The sequence below is a fragment of the Lactuca virosa genome, chromosome 2, assembly GCF_052849685.1.
Source record: "Lactuca virosa cultivar CGN04683 chromosome 2, Lactuca_virosa_CGN04683_v6, whole genome shotgun sequence".
NCBI lineage: Eukaryota > Viridiplantae > Streptophyta > Magnoliopsida > Asterales > Asteraceae > Lactuca > Lactuca virosa.
The window spans coordinates 242,656,355-242,680,004 of record NC_136427.1 but is presented as its reverse complement, the minus strand read 5'-3'; the positions used below and the strand labels follow the sequence as shown (position 1 = coordinate 242,680,004).

Here is a 23,650-nt window from a genome sequence, read left to right as displayed (position 1 = left end):
TTGCACCTTTAATTATTTCCAATTAATCCCAAATTAATTCTGATTAATAATTAATTAATTCTAATTGATTTATTATTAATTTATTAACCATATAAATTAATAAATCAATTATTTAACTATTGATCTCATGTTAGTTTATTAATCACATAACAAATTAACACATCAATTATTTATTCCCAATTAATATATTAATCACATAATATATTAACAAATCATTTCTCTCTCTCTCTTTCTCCTAATATCATTTCAAGCTATTTTTGGTTATGAGGGCAACCCCAAAAGGACTTTGCTTCTATTTGCAAGTTTATACTAATTTAGTTATGAACTTAGAAACCTTAATCCAACAGTCTCCTATTTGGATAAGCCTATAACTACAATTGCAAGTATAACAAACAACAAAGAGTCCTTTTCCAAAGCCACTGCCAAACTCTGATCCAATCAGCCATTGACCCTAAGATAAGTGATCAAATATTCATTTGTTCTACAAGATATCGTATGGACATGATGTAACACCCATAAAAGAATCACAGGAAATTTAAAATTTGTAAAAACTAACCAAGTTACAAGTTTTTTACAATCATAGTTTTCAAAATATTTTCAACATCATAGTCTCCCAAAATCATAAGTAAAAAACATAAGGATGTGTACGGTCACGCCTTCGCCTTTCCGCGGTCATCTGAAGTACCTCAAACATAACCCAAAATTGTAAGACAACACTTAGTGAGATCCCCCAAAGTACCAACACATAAACAAATAACATATACAATAACAACATGCAATGGGTCCACAGCTAAAAGACTGGATTACCCCTGAGGCCACAACATAAGTCTGGCTTACCCTCGGGGCCCACAACTTATGTCTGGCTTGCTCCCTGACCATATCAATCCTCAGACTGAATACCATCAAGCCCTCAGTATGAGTCTGGCACACCCTACCCGACCCTCAGCTCATATCTAGAATGCTCCGGGGTTTGTTGGCTACCCATAGATCAGTACACCCTCAAACCGACACAATATATCGACATATACTAGATAGTAAACATATATAGATAATCATGCAACAGAATCACAAGTAGTCCTACAGATCTACCAGACTAGCATATCAATAACTAGCATAATCATGCATATTTATCCCATACTCAGCATATCAGTGAATATCAAACCAATGGGCCAACCTTGGTGCCTTCGACCCATAAGTATAGTGAGGAAAACTCACCTCGCAAACTGGAAAAAAGCTGATGAGGTCCCGACTCCGAATCTTAGCTCTCTAACCAACACCTATTCCAACCAAATGACCAATCTCCATCAAAATCCCAAAATACCCAAAATACCCTTAAGATCAAATTTGGTCAAAGTCAAAGTCAACTGGTCAAACCAACTAAATCAACCGAGTCAACTCAACCGAATTGACCCAGTGCGAGTACGCCCCGTCCTCGCATGTTGACCACCATCGGGGTGGTTGACCTCGTACGTAGGGCATACTCCGAGTACGCGGGGCGTACTCCCCGAAGTCCAAAAGCCCATTAAGAGCTTAATGGCTAAAGCTCTTACGTCCATAATTCAGATCCATGGCTAAAATACTCTAAGGATTCATAAAGTCTCCAACTTTATGACTTATCATGTCCAATAAGTGCTTAACTTAAGGTCGTATTCCATTAAGACCTTCTAAATGATGCATGAAGCAATACTAACCATTTGGAATCTATTTTTATGACTTAAGACCCCTCCTAGGGTCTGAAAGGACAGCTTAATGGTCAAAAACATGACATGTTCAAGATCTAACATTTTGGGACCAAAAAGCTTCATAAAGACATCCAAATCTAGATATATATGCTAGAGGGATAAATTTGCAAGCTTTACACCTTAGGAAGGTTGCAAATGATGTAGAAATCCCAGATCAAAGTGCTTCACTCCTTCAAAATGAGCTTGCTTCCTTCCTTCTTCTTCTAAGGCACCAAAATACACACTCCAAGCTTGGAAAGGACTTCTCAAGGTGAAACTAGGGTTGGAAAAACATATAAGAGGGATGGAGGCAGATGAGTTGTCACACCCCCAAACCGGAACGGCGGAAACGTTCGGGGGCAGAGGACGTCATGTTTAGTATCACAAGACATGCATCATAGTAATCAAAGTAATAAACAACCATTTCATTAGAAAGAAAGTGTTTACAAAGTATGTGATTCACAAAAGATAGATTACAAAAGTAATTGACAAAACAAGACATGAAGCGACTATGCTCCATCTTCTGAATCCCAACGTGTGAACCTGTCTACTATTTTCCTGAGAATACAAGTTATTTTGAAAGCGTAGATCAGCATTTAAGCTGGTGAGTTCATAAGTATTTAGATGTTGTATTAGTAAGTTGAAAGCTCTTTTTAGAAAAGTTCGCCTGTTCCTCAGAAGATCCTATTTCTTCTGATGTGTTGAAAGATAAGTATAAATGACTCTACAATCCTTTATATGTATACTAAATGAATATAAGTTATATTGAATACATATCAAACAAACAATCGATTGTGGGAATCTGACCTAAACCCACAACCAAACAAGGAACAGTGAATGAGGCGGAAGTCACACATTCCATTGTTTGTTGGATCTTTACTGAATATAACTCTTATGCATTCCTTTGGTATTCACGGAGTTAATTGTAATAGTTCCTTTATGTTAATGAAAACATCTTGTAGGAAAACCCTCATTTCTTTATGAATAAAAATGGTAATCACAATAGTTCTTTCTACAGTCACTTAGATTATACTTGTTATATATAGACTAGTATCAAGCAGATAGTTAATTATATATAACACTGATGTGTAAACTAAGGTATTACAAAATTAACCACTTAAGGTCCTTTAATTTGTATTGGTTTAATAAAATGGATTAAACTTTTCACTGTTAAGTTTCTAGTTTAGTTTACTCAATGTTCTATCTGAAAGTATGTTTTTATACTAGAAAACGATGTATTGAATTTGTATACTATGACTTGACCTATACCTGGTACTCCTTATGATTTCTTGGTGTATACGGAATATATATATATATATATATATATATATATATATATATATATATATATATATATATATAGTTAAGTTTGAATAGATAGTAGACTGGGTGCATCTGCTCTAAGCCCACAACCAAACAAGGAACAGGAAATGAAGCGGAAAACACACATTCTACTATCTACTGAACTCAATTAATATATATCCTTGATGTATCTACCGAGAAATCATAAAGTTAGCATTATAAGTCACCTTCTAACTGAATGTTCATGTTATGAATAAGATATGAGGCGTTGTTCTAATATTTTGGACAATTACTAGAAGTAATGAAATCCTGTACTCTTAACGCCTTACTCGAAACTACTGTGAGTTTTGTATATATTCATGTGTTTTATTTATTATTGTCCGGTACTTTGTAGATGTACCTTTATAAATAATTTATGTATCATACTCATGTTCACTAACCCCAGTACGTTGTATTTGTACCTTTATTAGTAACAACTCAGTAAACTGTATGTGTCATACTTCAAGTTTGCTAACCCTGGTACGTTGAATTTGTACCGTTATCATTGAAACTCGGTATAACGTAGGTGTCATACTTCAAGTTCGCTAACCCTGGTACGTTGAATTTGTACCGTTATTATTGAAACTCGGTATAACGTATTGCTCTGTTCCATAGAATGTTTCTACTGTTATGATTATAGTATGTTCTTCTCTGCATTAGTTATAGAATGAACTCTCTGTACTTGTTATAGAATGAACTCTCTGTACTAGTTATAGAATGAACCCTCTGTACTTGTTATAGTATGATCCTATGTACTTGTTATAGTATGACTCTTTGTACTTGTTATATAATGAACTCTCTGTACTTGTTATAGTATGACTCTCTGTACTTGTTATAGTATGACTCTTTGTACTTGTTATAGTATGACCCTCTGTACTTGTTATAGAATGAACCCTCTGTACTTGTTATAGTATGACTCTCTGTACTAGTTATAGTATGACCCTCTGTACTTGTTATAGTATGAACCCTCCGTACTTGTTATAGAATGAATTGAACCCCTAAACTATACCTATTATAGTTTACTAGTATGTTTATTTGAATTGTTATTTCCTTGAAATAACACTTGTTTATCTACCAAGTTATGTTGATTCTTTTAAAATAGAGTTTTATAAATCAATGATTAACATAACTTTGATAGTGTTTTTAAAATGGTTTGATCACTTATAAAGGACATAAGCAATCTTTTGAAAGTTATGTATAACAAATAATTACACAATTATCATTGTGTTCAACTTGTATTCCCCCCCCCTTAAAAGCATTTAAAATGAATTAAAAGATTGATTACAGGGGTATGAACTCACCTTAGGTGGGTGATTCAAACGAATGTGTGCGTAAGGATGAGAAGTTCCACGAGTGAAGTCCCGAGACACAATAAGTCCTAAATGACATATAATGACATGTATTGGCATGAATATAGTGTTTATAAGCAACTATATGAAAGGAAACACCTTCTGGGACTAGGAAACACTTTGACCAAGTGTTGGAATCACATGTGATTTATCTAAAGGGTGTTTAAGGCCATGGTTTGGTGTTTACGGTCATGTGTTTACGGCCAAGGGAGTTTACGGCCGTAAACTCATGGTCAAAGATGCATAAGTGTGTGTTTGAAGGCTAGGGAAGCTTGATGGACTATTGCTCTACACAAGGATGAGAAAGACCAAGTTATTGGAGTGTGTTGAGGTGTTTACGGCCACACCATAAACCCTTATGGTTGTAAACACTCTAAAGGGTGTCTTATTGGGTCTTCAAGGTAAGGTGTTTCAAGGGCTCAAGTGTTCTAATGGTTAGCAAAGGCCTAGATGTGTTTAAGGTCCAAGACTTGGCCATAATTGGAGTTTACGGCCAAGGGTGTTTACTCTTGGGCCGTAAACTATCTAAATGATGAGTTTGGTGATGTTTCAAGGTCTTACAAAGCACATGGGAGTGTTCTAATCTCGAATCTAAGCCTTAGGAAGAGTTTAAGGCCCAAATGGAACCTTTATAGGGGTTTACGGCCAAGGGAGATTGCTTGGCCGTAAACTCCTTTTGGTCTTGCATTCTTGATGTTTTCAAAGTGTAGACCAAGTGTTTCTAGCATACAACTTAGTTAGGGGAAGAGTACTCACGATATTGAAGCTTGAAGAGTTGATTTTGGTCCAAAAACACTAGTGTGTGTTCTTGGTGTTCTTGGTGTTCTTGGTAATCAAACAAAATGGAATGATTTCATGGATGAAATCATGGAATGATACTAGATAATGAAGGATAACTACTAATCAAAGGTTAGAACACTTACGTTTTTGATGATCTAAGATGATGAACTCGATGATACTTGAGAGAGAATTGGAAGTTCTTGAGTTGAAAGTGAGATAATGAATGAAAATGAAGGGTATGAGTCTTAAAGGGGGAGTTTATGGCCCACCTTGAGTTTACGGCCGTAAACTCAAGTGTTGTGGCCGTGAACTCTAAATGAAGAGGTTAAGGCTTGATTTGTTGAACCGTGTCTCTAGCAGGTACATTCTAACACCCATTCCTTAAGTGTACTAGGCTGAAAACTCCTTAGAATGACCTTTAACCAGGCTAGAACTCATTACCAATGAGTCTGACACTCAGTTGAGTTGATTGACTGAGCTTTTAAAGCAAAAAAAAAATTTCGGGTTGTCACATGAGTTGAAGGAAATGAGGCCATAAGAGTGTTTAAATACAAGCCAAACCCTAAAAATTAGGGTTTCCATATTTGGCAAATACTCCCCGCGTACACTTATGTACGCCCTGCGTACTAGGGCACGCCCTAGTACGCTCAACGTACACACGTACGCATGGCGTACTCCCCAAGGCTAAATTTATGAAACTGCCACTATGACCCTTTTGCATACAATCTTGAACTTAGGGACCAAAATGCAACATAAATAAATCATAGGGTTAATATTAGAAATACCTACCCGTCGGGATGTTACACATTAGACATGGATTAGAATCAATCTCATAGTACAAGATTCTTTTTCTCAATTTCTTGATTTATGACGACTGAATTCAGACTACTAATTGAACACATCAATTTAGTCTGGACTCGGCCAAGCACTTCAGATGTCAACAACAAATCATCGAGTGGCCCAAATATATTGTTGTCTCCCTTAGGGTAAAAGGAAAGAATAAATTTTGACTTATTGCTTGTATATTTTACTCACCAAATTATGCATGACACTATGTTTTATGACATCACGTTACTGATAACCGACTTGTAAATTACAACTTATATATCTCCGTTTTATGAATAAAATATATTATCATCTCACAATTACTCATGAACATTGTAGCAATCTTATTGCAATGTCTAATCCTCATAGGCAATCTACAATTCAATTCATGACAATATTAGTTCACTACTTACTTCCAAAAGTATGAGCGACTATGGAATTTCAAATAATCAAATCATTCAGGAAGTAAAACGTGCAAAATGAAGCACAATAATAAATTAATTAACTATGGTCTCAAATCTGTTGAATATAAATAATCTCTATTATTTAATCACTGTAATCATTATGACTTTATTCATTGTATAATGTTTCGCGTAATCAACTAACCACTTGAATTAAATATCAGTCATGCCATGTTATGAACATGCATACTATGCCTATCTACGGTTGTTCCTTTGTAAAAAGATCAACTGGACATTATTCCAATGATGCTTATTTCACAATTCCAAATTCTTATCACTATCCAAGATGTGATGGAATTCCATGCATTAATCTCCTATGATATCAATATTCTAAAGTCTCGAAGACTGAGTCTTCAATATTATAGAACATCCCATTGAAACTTTGTTACTAGAAACAATTACATGGTAATGAAGGTTCAAATTCAAGGTACGCCCATTGAACACTTCTCTTGCATTAAAGTTTCCAACTCACATTAGACTTTTCAACCATCTCCCATTATGAAACATTTCCATATTCCGTTATGACCATTAATTTTGATCAAGAATCATCTCAATCCAGAATCATGTCACTATGGTCCATCCAAATTAATATCATACTTCTAACTGTCCACAAGAACCAGTCTTTTGGTATAACCTTATAATGTTCTTGACAGTTGTTTAACAACTTTAGTCACACAAAATTCTAGTCATTCTTCTCACTATGCTCTGAGCATTTGAAAAATTAGAATAACTGAATATTATAACATATGTAATCGATCCTTTATCCGAAGCATATGAGACTCGACTCATTATATCTTATGTAAGGATCTGATATCTGTTCAATTTCTTGATATAATATTTCCATATATGGAATTTTGTATGTTGAACCATTTCAACACGGTATTCATATACGTCTATAACTAAGTTCTATTAAACTATACGACCTAAACCTTTAGATTCGAAAAGAAGTATGAGTGCCCTCTCCCTTAAGTCTACTATAGCGAAACAATTCTCAAACTTTGCAATTTGCAAATTGAAAACTTTGTTCCCTATGAACAATATTGTTAACATGCAATACTAGCATAACAATTATGCTCCCACTGGCTTTGACATGTATCCACAAATCAACTGGACTTCTAGAAATCAATACTCTTGACTTTCTTATACAAATTTGTGTTACGCAATGCTTCGATAAGTCTCCAACGAGACTTCTTAAGCTTATACATCTTAATTGGATAGCATATATGTGTGTTTAAACCCTTTCAGAACTTATAGATATATCTCTCGAAAGTTCAAACAATTCCTTGTCGGTCCTCACAATTCGAAATATGAAGAGGGATGTCGTAATCATATTGTGAATTTGAGAATGAAATTAACACAGCCATTCTACATATTGATCTTTATCAGATCTTTAAAATCTAATAGCGAAATTATTTCCTCATAATCATTCTCATGAATTAAAGTGAATCTTTGTCACACAGATTTCCAAGGTGCATACGTTCCCATACATGTGAATCTATCATTTCCAACCTACAATCATAAGACAAGGTTTATGACAAAACCAAATTCAAATTTAGCTTTCCTTTATGGACTGAACTTCAATATTCTAAATTTGTTGCCCTCTGGTAGCACAAGGGTCTACCTGTGCTTCCATGTTGTTAGCAGATCACCCATATTGGTCAATGCAGTTTCACTGACCAACACGCTTTGCTTTTGTCGTTAAATGAAAAACATATAACTCATAAGCATTGCCAACTCAACTAGAAGTACACATGAATAAGAACGTGTCAACCAAACACGATATGTTATCAACCTCAGGTCGTGTGCTAGTGATAACTAAAAGGTTTATTGTTGGTTGACTCTTAAAACTCTCAAGATCAATACGACCCCCATTGACTTCTTGACATATTACTTTTCTCTCAAGGAACATTCCTTGATGAGCTAAAAAAAATTCAAAAGTTTGTGTTGATTCCCGACAAGAAAACACTTCATACAATAGGTCTCAGTTTATCTTTGTTTCTCGATTACGGAAAACTGAAGGTTTGTATCGATCAGATACACACGTTTAAGTCATGCTGAGGACAATTCCTAAGCAATCCCTTGTATCTCTCCCAAGCTTCATATAAGGACTCGCCATCATTTTGTTAGAAATTAGCAATCTTCTTCTTGAGTTTAACTATCTTTGAAGGAGGGCTAAATTTCTCAATTAATTCTTCACGAAGATTTGTCCAAGTTCTAATTGCTCCAGGTGCAAGTGGCTTCAACCAAATTTTGGCATCTCGAGTAAATGTCATTGGAAGCATCTGTAGTAAAACTGCATCTCTCAAAACATTTGGAACATTGAAGTAATTTGCAATGTCCAATGTTTCGTCAATGTGTTTGAAGGCATCTTCATAATCTTTTCCGGAAAATGGTATGTCTTTAAGCATCGGAAGGATATGGCCCTTGAGTTCAAAACTTGTCGCATCATGAATTGTGGGTGGAACAAGATTGGGCCCATTGTCGTTTCGCACTCTCCTTTTGTATTCCTCCATAGTCATTTTTGTGATGTCTACCATCTCTTCAATCTCGCTTTTGACTTCGTCTTCTGATTCACTTTCTATTCCTGGCTCGTATTTGGTTCCTTTTTTGATTGGAGTCTTCTCAAAGCTTTCAAATAAACGAAAAACTGAAAAACTTCAGGTTTCATGTCGTGAAAGAGGGGCCGTCACGTCGTGAGAATTGTAAAAACAGAAAAACTAATTTAAACAGAAAATTAACTTGTTGTGGTTTTCACTCCATAAAAGGGTCGATTAACCTAAATCAATTTAATGATCTTAAACAACTAGTTAGACAAGCTCATGCAATTAAAATGGTCATTCAACTACAAATAACTTGAATCTAAGCAACAAATATTAAAACTTTTAACATGCTAGGAATTAATAAACCAAACACAAGATAAACCAGCTTCATCAATCCATGAAAAAGTAGAAACTAACACACAGTATTAGGTTTCATCTACACTAAACAAAAGCCTAATGATTTAGCTCATAATTGCAGAAAATAAACACATAAGAGATTAGACTAGACATGATCAATCTAATGCAAACCGAATGTATGATGTGATATCTTGCTACAATCTTCAAAACTCTTGACTTTCAATCTTCCAAGGGTTAATTGTCGCTCTAAATTGTAGCTTTCTGTCCTAGAAAACATTTCTCAAACTTAGCACCCTCTCCAAGTCGATCTAATAATCGATATATAGTTTCCATAAAAATGATCCTCACGCTGTGACCAATATGGCGTATTCGCCAAGGAAACTCGCTTATCCGCGTATAGGAATCTTCTAGGGCACGTGTCACAACGTGAATAACAATGTCTCACGTTGTGAGATTTATTCTTGCACAAGGAACTGAGATCCTTCTTAATGTCACGTCGTGGTCTTCATCATGGCACGTCGTGGGTGTTATTGTTGCATGATTTTTATTCTTTAAGCTCCAAGTTCCAACTCCAGTCCTCTAAGTATCCAACTTTCTTCGTTTTCAGTCCTTTTTGTCTGCAAAATTAATTTAACTCAATAAGTACCAAATATCTATGCAATTTACCAAATTATAGCCTAAAATGTATTAAAATAATGGCTAAAAATGTATATAAATATGGCAATATAAATATCAATAACTCGAATAAGATAACGTCTAGGTGTGCGAGGAGCAGGATTTCGGGGACAAAATCTTTGTAAGTGGGGGAGTGTTGTTACACCCCATTTTTCACCTTTCAGTAGGATTTAGTATAAACCGTCATTATAAAATTCGAAGTTGAGATATACCAGTTTTTATCCCAAGTAATCATCATAAACATGTAGGAAGCATCGATACGATTTCTATAGATATATAGAACACTTAAATCCGAATTTGTATGAAGAAGATATGCATCTTCAAAGTTTCACGATTAAACCGACACGACTCGTTGTATTGTAAAAAGTGAATTTTAGATAAATTATGTATTATTCTAAGCAATATAATCAAAAGCCTTAGTAGTCGTAAAACCGAGAGCGTACATATAGAAAACGTCCAAATTTGACTTCATATGAGGAAGTTATGATTTTTCGAAGTTTTAATGGAACAGTGCGGACACAGAAATTGAAATTCAAATCGGTTGATTGTTAGCCGAAACAATATAAATGGGAGGTAAAGTGTACAATAATATTTTAATTAGCGGTGCTCTGGGTATCTAGGCTCAGCTAATAGAAGTGATCGTTATCGAAGTTCTGTCAGCGCAAATCTTGATTTTCGCTAGAACTCTCTGTAAGTTAAGCTACGCTTACTAGGCTTTTAAGTGTGACTTATATTTATAGTCATAGTCATTATCATGAGTCTATAAATGAGATTTACCAGTAACTCTAGTTATAAGAGTAAATTACTAAAATCGTCCCTATGGTTTGGTCAAAATTGCACATTTGGCCCCTAACTTTTTTTTGTACTCGGATCGTCCATGTGGTTTGATTTTGTTGCATTTTTAGTCCCTTACATACATAAAGTTTGGGACCAAATGTGCAAGTTTGTCCAGACTATAGGGACAAAAAGCGCAACGAAATCAAACCATAGGGAGGATCCGAGTGAAAAAAAAAGTTAGGGACCAAAAGTGGACGATTTCAGTAATTTACTCCAATTATAATATTGACTGATCTACTTACGGGATAGGTGTCTAGAATGGTCACGATGGCTTGGTTGTTGGATTTCAGAAAAGTATATGCCGAAATGATCCTGCCTCCCAACTGTCATGTTCGACCGATCCTTATTTGATAGAACTCTCAGTATTTATTGGGATTAGTGAAATATCTAGTCCTTCATTACCAGATTCCCATATGGACTAATAAGTATAGTATTATAGGTTAATACTCGTTAGACGCGTTGTCTGCTAGTGGGTTCTCCTAGAAAGTTGGCAATCTTCTGAGAAACTGTCCAGATGAGTGATCTCATTATACTATGTATTACAATAAATATCCATATGTGTTAGGTTATAAGAGCTAGTAGATTAAGCGTCGGTAGCGTAGTCTCTAGGGCTCAATGTCACTGTACTCGAAGTTAGTAGTATAGCCTCTATGTGCCTGTATTTGTGGTGTCTGAAAGCGTAGTCTCTATATGTTTCATATGATTATGTATGTCGAGTGGAGCCCGTTAGGTTTATTGGGCAAGGCCCGATATATGTATTGTAGTATATGATATTTTGGGGAACTCACTAAGCGTCGTGCTTACCAAGTTGAATAAAAATGTTTTTCAGGTACTTCAATGATTCATGAGAAGGGCAAGGTTCGAATATACACACTCACATTCGCAACATGTTTCCGCACAATGTAATCATACTGTTATAATTTTTTATAAATAAAAATGAAAATTTTGCCTTGGAAAAAATCAGAACGTTACTTATGGATATAAATACCTATTTATAAAAACAAAATAATATAAATTTTGATATAATTATCTTTTTTCGATAAGAATAACCATAAAATAATAGATAGTGATCGAGATGAATATTTTTAAAGACAAATGTAACATCCACAAAATTTTGAAAATTTTAAAACTTTTACATAAATCCAAAACCATCATTTATTACATATTGTTTTCAAGATAGGTTTCACATCAGAGTTTTTCCCAGAAATCATAACACAAAATACGAGGAGGTGCACGATCAAGCCTTCGCCTTCCCGCGATCATCTGAGGTACCTGAAACATAACCAAAAACTGTAAGCCCAGAGCTTAGTGAGTATTCCCCCAAAATACCAACACATAACATAACAGACAACATCAAGCATAAATGAGCCTTCAGCCTGACTGGACTACCTCGCAGGGCCTTCAGCCTATCTGGACCGCTCCCGAGCCTTCGGCATGACTGGACCGCCTCGCAGAGCCTACAGCCTATCCGGACCGCTCACCGGGCCTTCGGCATGACTGGACCGCCTTGCAGGCCTTCAGTCTATCCGGACCGCCCTGGGTCTTTTGGTCTACAGCACAAAGCAGGACCACCTCAACCCAACCACACACACACATGTCGACATATACATAACTCATAACTACATAGTCAATTAACAGGCAAGTACATTGTTGATTTTTATGTATTCTAACATTCCTATGGTGCACATACAACCCTAATGCTTTGGATCTAAGTTTTCTCTAATTATACATGCAATATTGATATCCAAAGCATGAATCCTAAACTAGCATACAAAATTTAACATATGAATCATAAAATTGGTTAAAAGATTATCTCTTTATGTAGCTAGTAAGACTTTGGCCTTGTGAGAACTTAGCACCCCAAGTGTTGTGCCTCAAACAAGTCACAAACACCAATAAACAACTAAATGGATATGAGAGAGGCTAAGGAGACTAAAAATCAGATTCTCTTCCTAGAAATGCAACATTTTAGGGTTTAGGATAACATATTTATATGTGTAGAAATCCAAGAGTCATGTGTAACCTTAATCCACATATATAGGCTTATGATCCATGCATTTGATTTGGACTAATACTTCATGGACAATCCATAAGCTTAACCCATCACAAATCAATTATGGATCATTAGCCCAATCCATATGTATCAATTTAATTAGTCTCTTTTGATCACTAAATTAATTCTAAATTAATTCTTGATCAATACTAATTAAATAATATGATTCCTCAATTAATATATTATACTTATAATATATTAATAAATCATAAATAACCTCTTACTTAAATATTCATCTATCAAATTGTTCTGGTGAAGGCAACCCAAAATGGACCATGCTACTATCTGGTCAAGTACATACCAATTATAGTTATGGGCTTAGACACCTAATCCAACAATCTCCCACTTGGATAAGTCTAATAACTATAATTTCCAATGCAACTTAAAATCCAATTAGCAATCGTAGCTCTCAAAAAGCCGTTGTCATACTCTGATGCGTCCATTATATAAGTGATCATATAATCCTCTGTTCTACAAGATATCGTGTGGACAAAGACATGAAATAGAGTCATACTCATTGTCCAACAGTTTGTTTCCCGATTTTTGATTTGTTTGACATAGAACTTAATTGAACACATCAATTGAGTCTTGATCGGGCCCGACACATAAGTCAAAACAAAATCATCGAGGGGCTCAAGATATCGCTTTTAATCCTCTTAGGATAAAAGGAACAGATAAACCTCGACTTATATGCTTGTACTAATTACTCGTTAAATCATACACAACAACATGTTTTATAACATCGAGTTACCGATGCATTTTCACACTATCAATGTACAACCAACTCATAATCAACAACTCATATATCTTATTTTGAAGACTATATGATATTATCATCTCACAATCACCCATGATAAATTCCATGAAGCGATTCATGTGAGTGTGGGTTTAATCCAATAATCAAATCTTATTTCAAGAGCACTCATGAATGTTTGTAGAAAACTTTGCTATGTATAACACCTTAGACAATCTTACAAACCCATTCATGACAGTCTACTTTCATAACCTACTTCCAAAGTATGATCGACTGTGGATAGTTTGAATAATTATATTATTCTGGAAGTCAAAACATGCAAAATGTAACTTTACTTATAAATAAAACTCCTTTTATTCAATCATCAAATGCCAATTACATTTTAGCTATTACAAGTTTCTAAAAAGCTATCTAATCATTAAAACTAATATCGTCCTTCAGCCCGATTCTCCTAGCGTGTTGCAAGTGCTTAAACCTACTCAGTCCCTTCGTAAGGGGATCTGTGGGGTTCTCTTCTGACGATATCCCCTTCATCACGAGGAGTCCTTCTATTCGATGTCTTATGAAGTGATATTTTATGTCGATATGCCTGGATCTGCCATGATCCCTTGGTTCCTTGGCTAAGGCTACCGCACCCTCGTTGTCATAGAAAATCTCCACAGGCTCCTTTACAGCTGGTACAACTCCAAGGTCTCCAATTAAGTTCTTCATCCATATTGCCTCCTTTGCTGCTTCGCTTGCTACTATGTACTCTGATTCGCACGTTGAATCAGCCAGAGTTTCCTGTTTGGAACTTTTCCATGTTATTGCTCCTCCATTAAGGGTAAATATCCAGCCCGAATGAGAGCAGAAATTATCTCTGTCGGTCTGAAAGTCGGCGTCACTATACCCTATCACTCTCAAGTCATCACTCCCACCGAAGGTAAGGACCCAGTCCTTAGTCCTCCACAGGTACTTAAGAATGTTCTTTACCGCAGTCCAATGTGCTTTACCAGGATCCCCTTGATATCTGCTAACCATGCTTAAAGCAAAGGCTACATCAGGGCGAGTACACGTCATAGCATACATGATCGAACCAACAACAGAAGCATATGGTATTCGACTCATTTCTACTATCTCATCCTCTGTACTCGGACTCTGAGTCTTACTCAGTTTGGTATTGCTCTGGATAGGTAATTCTCCTTTCTTGAATTCCTCCATGCTGAAACGTTTCAACACTTTGTCCAAGTAGGTACTTTGACTAAGTCTTATTAGTATTTTACTCCTTTTTCACAATATCCTTATCCCTAGAATATAAGCATCTTCCCCGAGGTCCTTCACAGCAAAACACAACCCAAGCCAAGACTTAACCTCCTGCAAGGTTGGGATGTCATTTCCTATGAGCAGTATGTCATCTACATACAATACCAGAAAGCTAACTATACTCCCACTAGCTTTGACATATACACATGACTCATCCTCGCTTCTCGAAAATCCAAACTCTTTGACTTTCTCATCGAAACAAAGATTGCATCTGCGAGACGCTTGTTTCAATCCATAAATGGATTTCTCAAGCTTACACACTCTATTAGGGTACTTTGCATTGACAAAACCCTCTGGTTAATTCATGTAAACATCTTCAGCCAACTTCCCTGTAACATCCGGACTTTCGGGTACATCATTGTATGTTTAAATTGTTTGAAGAATTAGGAGTGACTCGGCGAGTTGTGAGTCCAACTCGTCGAGTTGTCCGCGTGGCTTTAATGAATGGACTCGGCGAGTCAGAGAGCCAACTCGCCGAGTAGGTGCTGGGCAGAGAAACCCTAATTTTCCGGGTTTGTGCCCTATTTAAAGGGCCTTAAGCCCTTATTTACGCCTCCCTTATCTCCAGAGAGCCCTGTGGGAAACCCTAGATCAGTTCCATCCATTGTGAGAGAGAAAGTGGCTAATTTGGGTGTTCTTGTGCAACTTTGAGAGGGGATTTGGGAGAGCATCTTGGATTGGATCAAGAGAGGCTTTTGGATCCAGAGATTCTTCAGAGTTTTGCTTCAGTTGGAGGTAAAAAGATGCTAGCTTGATCATTTCCTTATGAGATCTTGTTTTAGCGAACTTTTTGTTGGATTAGTGTCTAAGTCCATAACTATTTTGGTATGTACTTGACCCGATTATGAGCATGGTCCTTTTGGGTTGCCTTCACCATAGCAATATGTAGGATGAATTAAGGAGAATTATGATTTATTAATATATTATAAGAATAATATATTAAAGGAGAAATCATATTGTTTAATTAATATTAGTCAAGAATTAATTAAGAATTAATTTTGTGACTAAAAGAGATTAATTAAACTTAAGGGACTGAAATTGTAATTATAAGATAATTGCAAGAGTGGGCTAATGGACTCCATAGAGTGGAGTGGACGATATTTATGGGGAAGCCCATAAGATTTCGTCCATGACTCTAAAGAAAAGGGATTCATGGGCTGCTTAGGGCCTAAGCAGTCAGATTAGGGTTTCCTAGTTGTAAACCCTAATAGCCTACACCTATATAAAGAGCCCTTTATGCCCAAAAACGTGGACAACTCTTAGATTAGGGTTTCTGGACGTTTTGGCTGCCTCCTCTCTCCTCCCTCTTCATCCAAGTTGCTTAGTGGTGTTTGTGACTCCATTAGAGGTGCAACAATTGAGGCACTAAGTTTTCTGAAGCAAATCAAAGCAAGGATTGATTGTTATTGCTATATAACAATCAAAGGTAATTACTAAACCCTTATTTCAGTTCTTATTTGATAGATCTAGGGTTTGTAAGTCTTGGATTCAAAGCATGTACAATAGAGAAACCTAGATCCAAGCATTAGGGTTTGTATGAGCACATAGGATTGTTCTTATGCATAAAACCCATCAGTGGTATCAGAGCCTTGATTGGTTTCAATTGTATGTGATGCTTAACTGTTTTGCTTGCTGAAAATTGAATTTTTTGTCTCTGCCCGACTCAACTCGGCGATTCAGTATCTGGACTCGGCGAGTTGGCCCTACTCGGCGAGTTCAGAGCTGACTCGGCGAGTTTGTGCGTCAGGCAGAGGATATTTCGAGATTTTGTTGCTGTTTTGACTTGGATTTGATGCCTAAATCATTTTTTGAAGTTAAAATCCAAATTTTATCTTAATTAAATGATTATCCTTGCCAAAACACAAGATAATTACAAATTGATTAGATAATAAATTTCTTATATGATTAAAATTGATTATTTGTATTAATTGGGTAACTTATCTTGCAAGAAATTGAATTAGGTCAAATATAGATAATCACTAAATTAATTGTTTGATTTATATTATTTGTTATTTGATCCCTAGTAAGTTTGAATAGTTTCAAATTACTCCCTTTAGGTTTTATAGTTTAAATTTGAACCTAAAAGTTTGTTTTTGAAATTTAAATAGTTAAACCCTAATGTTTTGAAATGTTTCAAAACTTGCCCTCAAGTTTTGGAATTTAAAATTTTGATTAATAGTTTAATTATTGAATATTTAAATTCTAAAACTCAAGTATTTTGAAAAGTTCAAATTACACCCTCATGGTTTTGTTAAGTTAATTAAAAGTTTAATTAAAAGAGAAAGTTAATAAAACCACCTAGTATTTTAAAAGTGTAAAATACACCCTATACTATATATATGTAACATTAAAAGTCTAATATTATATATATGAGTAAAGAGTCAGTCTTACCGTTAGTAGGCCTCATTCACGAAGCTGGTCTATAAGGGGTGTTTAAGGAAATTGCCTATAAAATGGCGATTGAATGGGTATCCACTCTTACCCACCGCACTCTTGACTAGTGGAGGGTCGTTAGCCGAACGGGTAGGATAGGACGAAACCTTCCATTATAAGTATAATGAACTACAAAGTAACTAAATGCTTTCATAAATTCCCAAATCATAGTTACTTTAGGAAAAATGTGGAATTGTATGCTAATCCATGGAATTACACTTTGTACTTTTGTCGAAACGTTAGTGGAGCGTGTGTGGTTAACCGGCACACTAATTTGGGATTGACATTGGTGGCGAAGGGTGGCTCGATGTTTATCATAGATCAATGGAGCGTGTGTGGCTAACCGGCACATTGATTAGGTGATAGTAGCAATTGGGTGCACCACGTGATTCGTATGGTTATTCACACCTTGTTTGTGATCCTCGGCATCCCAGTCACAAATAGAAGGGCATAATCGAGATTAAAACATGCCATTGAAAAGTTCAATGAATCTCAAAAGATCTAGGAGTTTCAATTCATTTAAAACTTAATTTTCTTTTTTTCGTTTTTCATGGTGGAAATTGGTAAATCATCATTTACCTACCTTCAAATATTCTGCAACTAGATTACGGCATCCCTCTTCTAGGTTGTAGAGTATTGTGTTGGATCCTAGCCTTGATGTTTCATTTGGGAGTTACATCAAGGATTTTTATCAACTAACTTGAATTTTTCTCCCGTTTTGTAGATGTATAAATCTTACAATGGTCTTCCCAAGTCCCTTGGAACAAGCTTTCCAAATGAAGATGACGTTCCACGATACGATCAAGGAAATGAGAGTCATGCTTCACTTCCTCCACCTCCTCCAATTATTCTCCCTGACCCACAAGTTCAAAGGCTTGAAAAGTTCAAGCTCACTCAAGCCCTTTTGGCAAGTAAACACGAAGATGGGAAACCTGTGTGTGCACACGTCATAGAGATGAAGTCACACATTGATAGGTTAAGGATGATGGGTGTTGATATCTCAGAAATATTGGCTGTTGACTGGGTTCTTCAGTCACTTCCTGAATCATATAGTGAGTTCGTTAGAGAGTACTATATGATGGACCATGATGTGACCCTCATTGATTTGACCTATTTGCTTATAGCTGCTGAATCAGATATGATTTGGCGTGCTGATCGAGCAAATTTATCTGGCAAATCAAACTCCCAAACTTCAATGGACATTGAAAATGGTGACATTGGAAATCCAGAAAAGGTAAATTCTGAGATAGTTCCTTGTGCCATTCCAAAAGAGTCCATCTGCTTCTACTGCCAAGAGAAGGGGCATTGGAGACGAAGCTGTCCTGTTTACCTGAGAGATCTAAGAGATGGGAGAGTCAAGACGTATGGCTCTACTTCAGGTAAAATCTATTAACTAACTCTATAAGTTCCTATTCTTTGATTCTTAATACATGATGTGATAAGATTACATTTTGATGTTTTTGCAGGATCAAAGAAAAGAGAGGAAGCTTAAGGAAGAAGCGTGCTGAATCTGATCATGAAGAAATGGATTTCGATCGCATGGACTCGAGGATCAGATTTTTGAGCTGCTACTCTAGAGTTAGGATAAAATGATAAGAAATATGTAATAGCATAGTTTTTCAGTTGAATTACATTGTAAGGACAAGTTTTTCCGCAATAAAATAAATTTTGATTTTGTCTTATTTATTTATCCTTGCAATGGTGTGTATGAAAAATTGATGTTTAATTGTTTCTATAATGGATTTGATTCTCAATTATGTTATTTGTGGAAATGTCGAGAATATGCCAAATAAGGGAAGATTCTCATCGCCCAAGTTTCAGTTGGACAGAAACTTGGAATCATGGAACTTGGTTGCGTGATGAATGAGAAACTTCATATTTGGAAATTAGACTAATTCTTTGACAAAGTGTCAAGAGAAGGACTAGGAGATCGAGTACACTAGGTTGTACGTTGATCAAGTCCACCACAAGAGTGATAAAGATATTCGTCATGATTTACTAAAGTTTAGTAAATATGGTTATACTTATAAGATTAAGTATAATTCTGAGTTGATTGAAAGAGTTTCAATCAATAGCAGAACGAATAAGAAGAATCAAGTAGGCAGAAAGATAAAAGTTTCTCCATTCCAAGAAAAAGGGAGAGTACCTTTTATTGTGTTTTATGATAAGTCTTAATGATTAAGAACCATATCTCAATAGATCCTCTAAGTGAGTCTTAGTGCAATTGCATGTCTAAGAAGAGGAATCGAGAATTGTAGAAATGGTTAAATCAAGAAGTCAATCATACTTCGTTCCAATATCAAGTCTTAGAGTCAAGATTCTGACATGAGTGACAAGTCTTAAGTAGGTTTATAACACTCGACAAACGTGGAATTTGGAAAAGTTTTCTTATTCTTGCACATTTGAAATTGGTAAGTTGTGATGTCTTGTATAAGACAAAGACCAACCAGGACCAATTGTGTGAAGTGTTGAACTTGACAAAAGGCTACACTAACTCTTGAATATTTGTTTGTCAAGAAATGTTTCTTGACAAGAGAATCTTATATGTCAAGGAGTCAGTGGGAGTCTTAATGGTCTTGAAAAGTTTCAAGAACAAATCAAGAGTAAACCTAGTTGATCATCACTAGCACACGACTTGAGGTCTAAAGCCTATCGTGGATGACATACTCTTTTTCTGTGCCATTCCAATTGAGTTAATTATGCATGTGAGTTCTTTGAGTTCTCATTTGAATGCATAAAGACAAAGCACCTTGATCAATGGAAAGTACATTGATACGAAAGGGTGAGTTGCTTGGAAGACATGGTGGGCATTCATGTTACCATGAGGCAAGAAATCAAGATTGAACAAGTTCAGTCCATATGGTTCTAGATTTGCCGCAAACTTTCGTTTTGACAAATTCACATGGATAGGAACACATACATCATAAAATCTAAGTGTCATAAGGTTTTCCTCCTTCATGAAAATGATTGTGAGGAAATGCTTTCACTAAGAGAGATTTTAAGAAGATAGCAATTGAGAAAATTGTATTCTCAAATTCGATTATGATTACGGCATCCCTTTTCATAGTTCGAATTGTGAGATTTGGCAATTGATCTGAACATTTGGGACTTAGTAACATAAATTCTGAATTGTTTAGACACACATGTGAGATATCTAAGGCAAATGTGTATGAGCTTAAAAAGCTTAGATAAAGGCTTATCAAAGCATTAGGTATTAGAAATATGAACTTAAGGAATTCAATAAGCATTGTTTTTCTAGAAGTTCAATTGTTTTCTGGATACATGTCAAAGCTAGTGGGAGCATAAGTGTTATGCTGGTAAGAAAATAATCATCATGTTAGTGGGAGCATGATTATTATGGTAAGTATTGCAAGTTAGCAATATTAATTATAGAAAACAAAGATTCATTTTGCAAAGTTGTAAGGGTTGAAAAGTTGTTTTGCTATAACTAAGGGAGAGAATATTATACTTCGTTTCAAAATTCTAAAGCTTAGATCAAGAAATGTTAATAAATTTAGTCAAGGATACATAGTGCATTCTCAAAATTCGATTATGATTACGGCATCCCTCTTCATAGTTCGAATTGTGGGAACATGGCACATAAAATATTATGGCAGAAGGATGATGAAGTATCATGTCTTTATGTGAGACATTATGCATCGTGTCCAATACGCTTCGGGTATAGCATCGATTGCATATGCTATAATATTTGACCATTCTAAAATTTTCCAAATGCCTAGGGCATTAAGAGGGAAAAGGGACTAGAACTGGTTCTGACTAAAATAATTAAACAACTATCAAAGGACGATCTGAGGTTCACTGAGGATTTGTCGCTTGTGAGTAGTTGGAAGTATAGTATTGGATGGACTATATTGACATTATTGTGAATAGATAAGATTCTATTAAGAATGAGTTGTCATATGGCAAATATGGAAATGTTTCCATTAATGGGAGTTGGATATTAAGAAATATGTCTAGATTAGAAACTTTTATGCAAAAAGGATGTTCAAAGGAATGTACTTTGAGTGAGAGACATCACATCTATATAATTGTTTTGTAACAATTTCAGATAGAGTACTTTGTAATTTCATTGGCCAAGTCTTGATGTCTTTTGTGCTATGACTTTACGAAAGGATCGTTGCATAAAATGTTAGAATCTGACATATTGGGGACTGTGAAATGAGTTTCATTGGAAAAGTTTTCCAAGTGATCTATTTCATAAAGTATGGACCATAGGAAACCAAAGTGTGCATGCTTGGAGCATGGGACAATTGTGGTTATAATTCGAGTGATAAGTTGATTTTCTGAAACAGTAAACAATGAATAATGAGTAATCAATATGGTGTTTAAATAAAAGTGTTTTTATTTACGCTCAAAGGTTTTGGGGCCATATAGGATTAATATTATTATTGCGTTTCATTTTGCATGTTTTGACTTCCAGAATAACTGGGTTATTCGAACCTCCACAGTCGGTCATACGTTGGAAGTAGGCATAAAGGAAGACTGTCGTGAATCTGTCTGTAGATTGTCTTAAGCGTTTAGACATAGCACAAGTTTGTTGCAGAGTTCATGAGTGCTTTGATAAGATTAAAGTATTTGATTAAACCCACGCTCACTTGAATCACTTCATGGTTTTATCACGAGTGATTGTGAGACGATAATATTGTATATTCTTGAAACCAAGACGTGTGAGTTGTTACTTGCTGATCAGTTGCACATTGATGATAAGTAAACACACCAGTAACTTGGTGTTATAAAACTTATTGTTGTGTGTGATTCGATTAGTAGGTTCAAGCAAGCATTTGAGTCAAAGTTTATCCATTCCTTTTACCCAAAGTGGGATAAAAGCGATATCTGTGGGCCCCTCGATGATTTAGTGATGACAAAGGAAAGTGCTCGGCCGGGCCAGGACTGATTTGATATGTTCAATTAGTCAGTTGTCATAAATCGGAAATCGGGAAACGACACATAGACTGAGAGAATGATTTCAATCCATGTCTCATGTCTATACGATATCTTGTAGAATGGAGGAATATATAATCCCTTATCTAAAGGACACGCGTATCTGATAAGATCAGAGTTGACAGCGGCTTTTGAAAGCTACGATTGCTGATCAGGTTCTGAAGTTATGCAAAATAGTTATTAGACTTATCCAAGTGGGAGACTGTTGGATTAGTGTCTAAGTCCATAACTATTTTGGTATGTACTTGACCCAATTATGAGCATGGTCCTTTTGGGTTGCCTTCACCATAGCAATATGTAGGATGAATTAAGGAGAATTATGATTTATTAATATATTATAAGAATAATATATTAAAGGAGAAATCATATTGTTTAATTAATATTAGTCAAGAATTAATTAAGAATTAATTTTGTGACTAAAAGAGATTAATTAAACTTAAGGGACTGAAATTGTAATTATAAGATAATTGCAAGAGTGGGCTAATGGACTCCATAGAGTGGAGTGGACGATATTTATGGGGAAGCCCATAAGATTTCGTCCATGACTCTAAAGAAAGGGATTCATGGGCTGTTTAGGGCCTAAGCAGTCAGATTAGGGTTTCCTAGTTGTAAACCCTAATAGCCTACACCTATATAAAGAGCCCTTTATGCCCAAAAACGTGGACAACTCTTAGATTAGGGTTTTTGGACGTTTTGGCTGCCTCCTCTCTCCTCCCACTTCATCCAAGTTGCTTAGTGGTGTTTGTGACTCCATTAGAGGTGCAACAATTGAGGCACTAAGTTTTCTGAAGCAAATCAAAGCAAGGATTGATTGTTATTGCTATATAACAATCAAAGGTAATTACTAAACCCTTATTTCAGTTCTTATTTGATAGATCTAGGGTTTGTAAGTCTTGGATTCAAAGCATGTACAATAGAGAAACCTAGATCCAAGCATTAGGGTTTGTATGAGCACATAGGATTGTTCTTATGCATAAAACCCATCACTTTTAGGGCTTTCTTCCATTTATCTTGTGTCATGGAGTGATTTGTGTATGGTTTGAGGTTGGAACCTCATATCTGGACTATGAGTGGCCTTGTGGGTCCAGAGACCCGAGATTTATTGAGTTGGAAGCAAGCTCTTGTGCATCTAGCCCTTGTTGGAGCATGTTTTGGCATTATGAGCCTTATATGTCATGCATGAACGTAAAGCTTGCAGCTTTACGTGCTATCCGAGCCTTAGGAGGATAGATCTGGAGTGTGGGGTTGTAGATCTGCTTA

General features: G+C 35.8%; 1 non-coding gene across 1 annotated transcript; it reads left to right on the top strand.

Annotated features, from left to right (window-relative positions):
- The first annotated feature begins 8,523 nt into the window (after positions 1 to 8,523).
- On the top strand, positions 8,524 to 8,630 carry LOC145161899 (small nucleolar RNA R71). Its single transcript, XR_013738757.1, has one exon. It is a non-coding gene; the product is annotated as a small nucleolar RNA R71 (small nucleolar RNA).
- Positions 8,631 to 23,650: the final 15,020 nt, after the last annotated feature.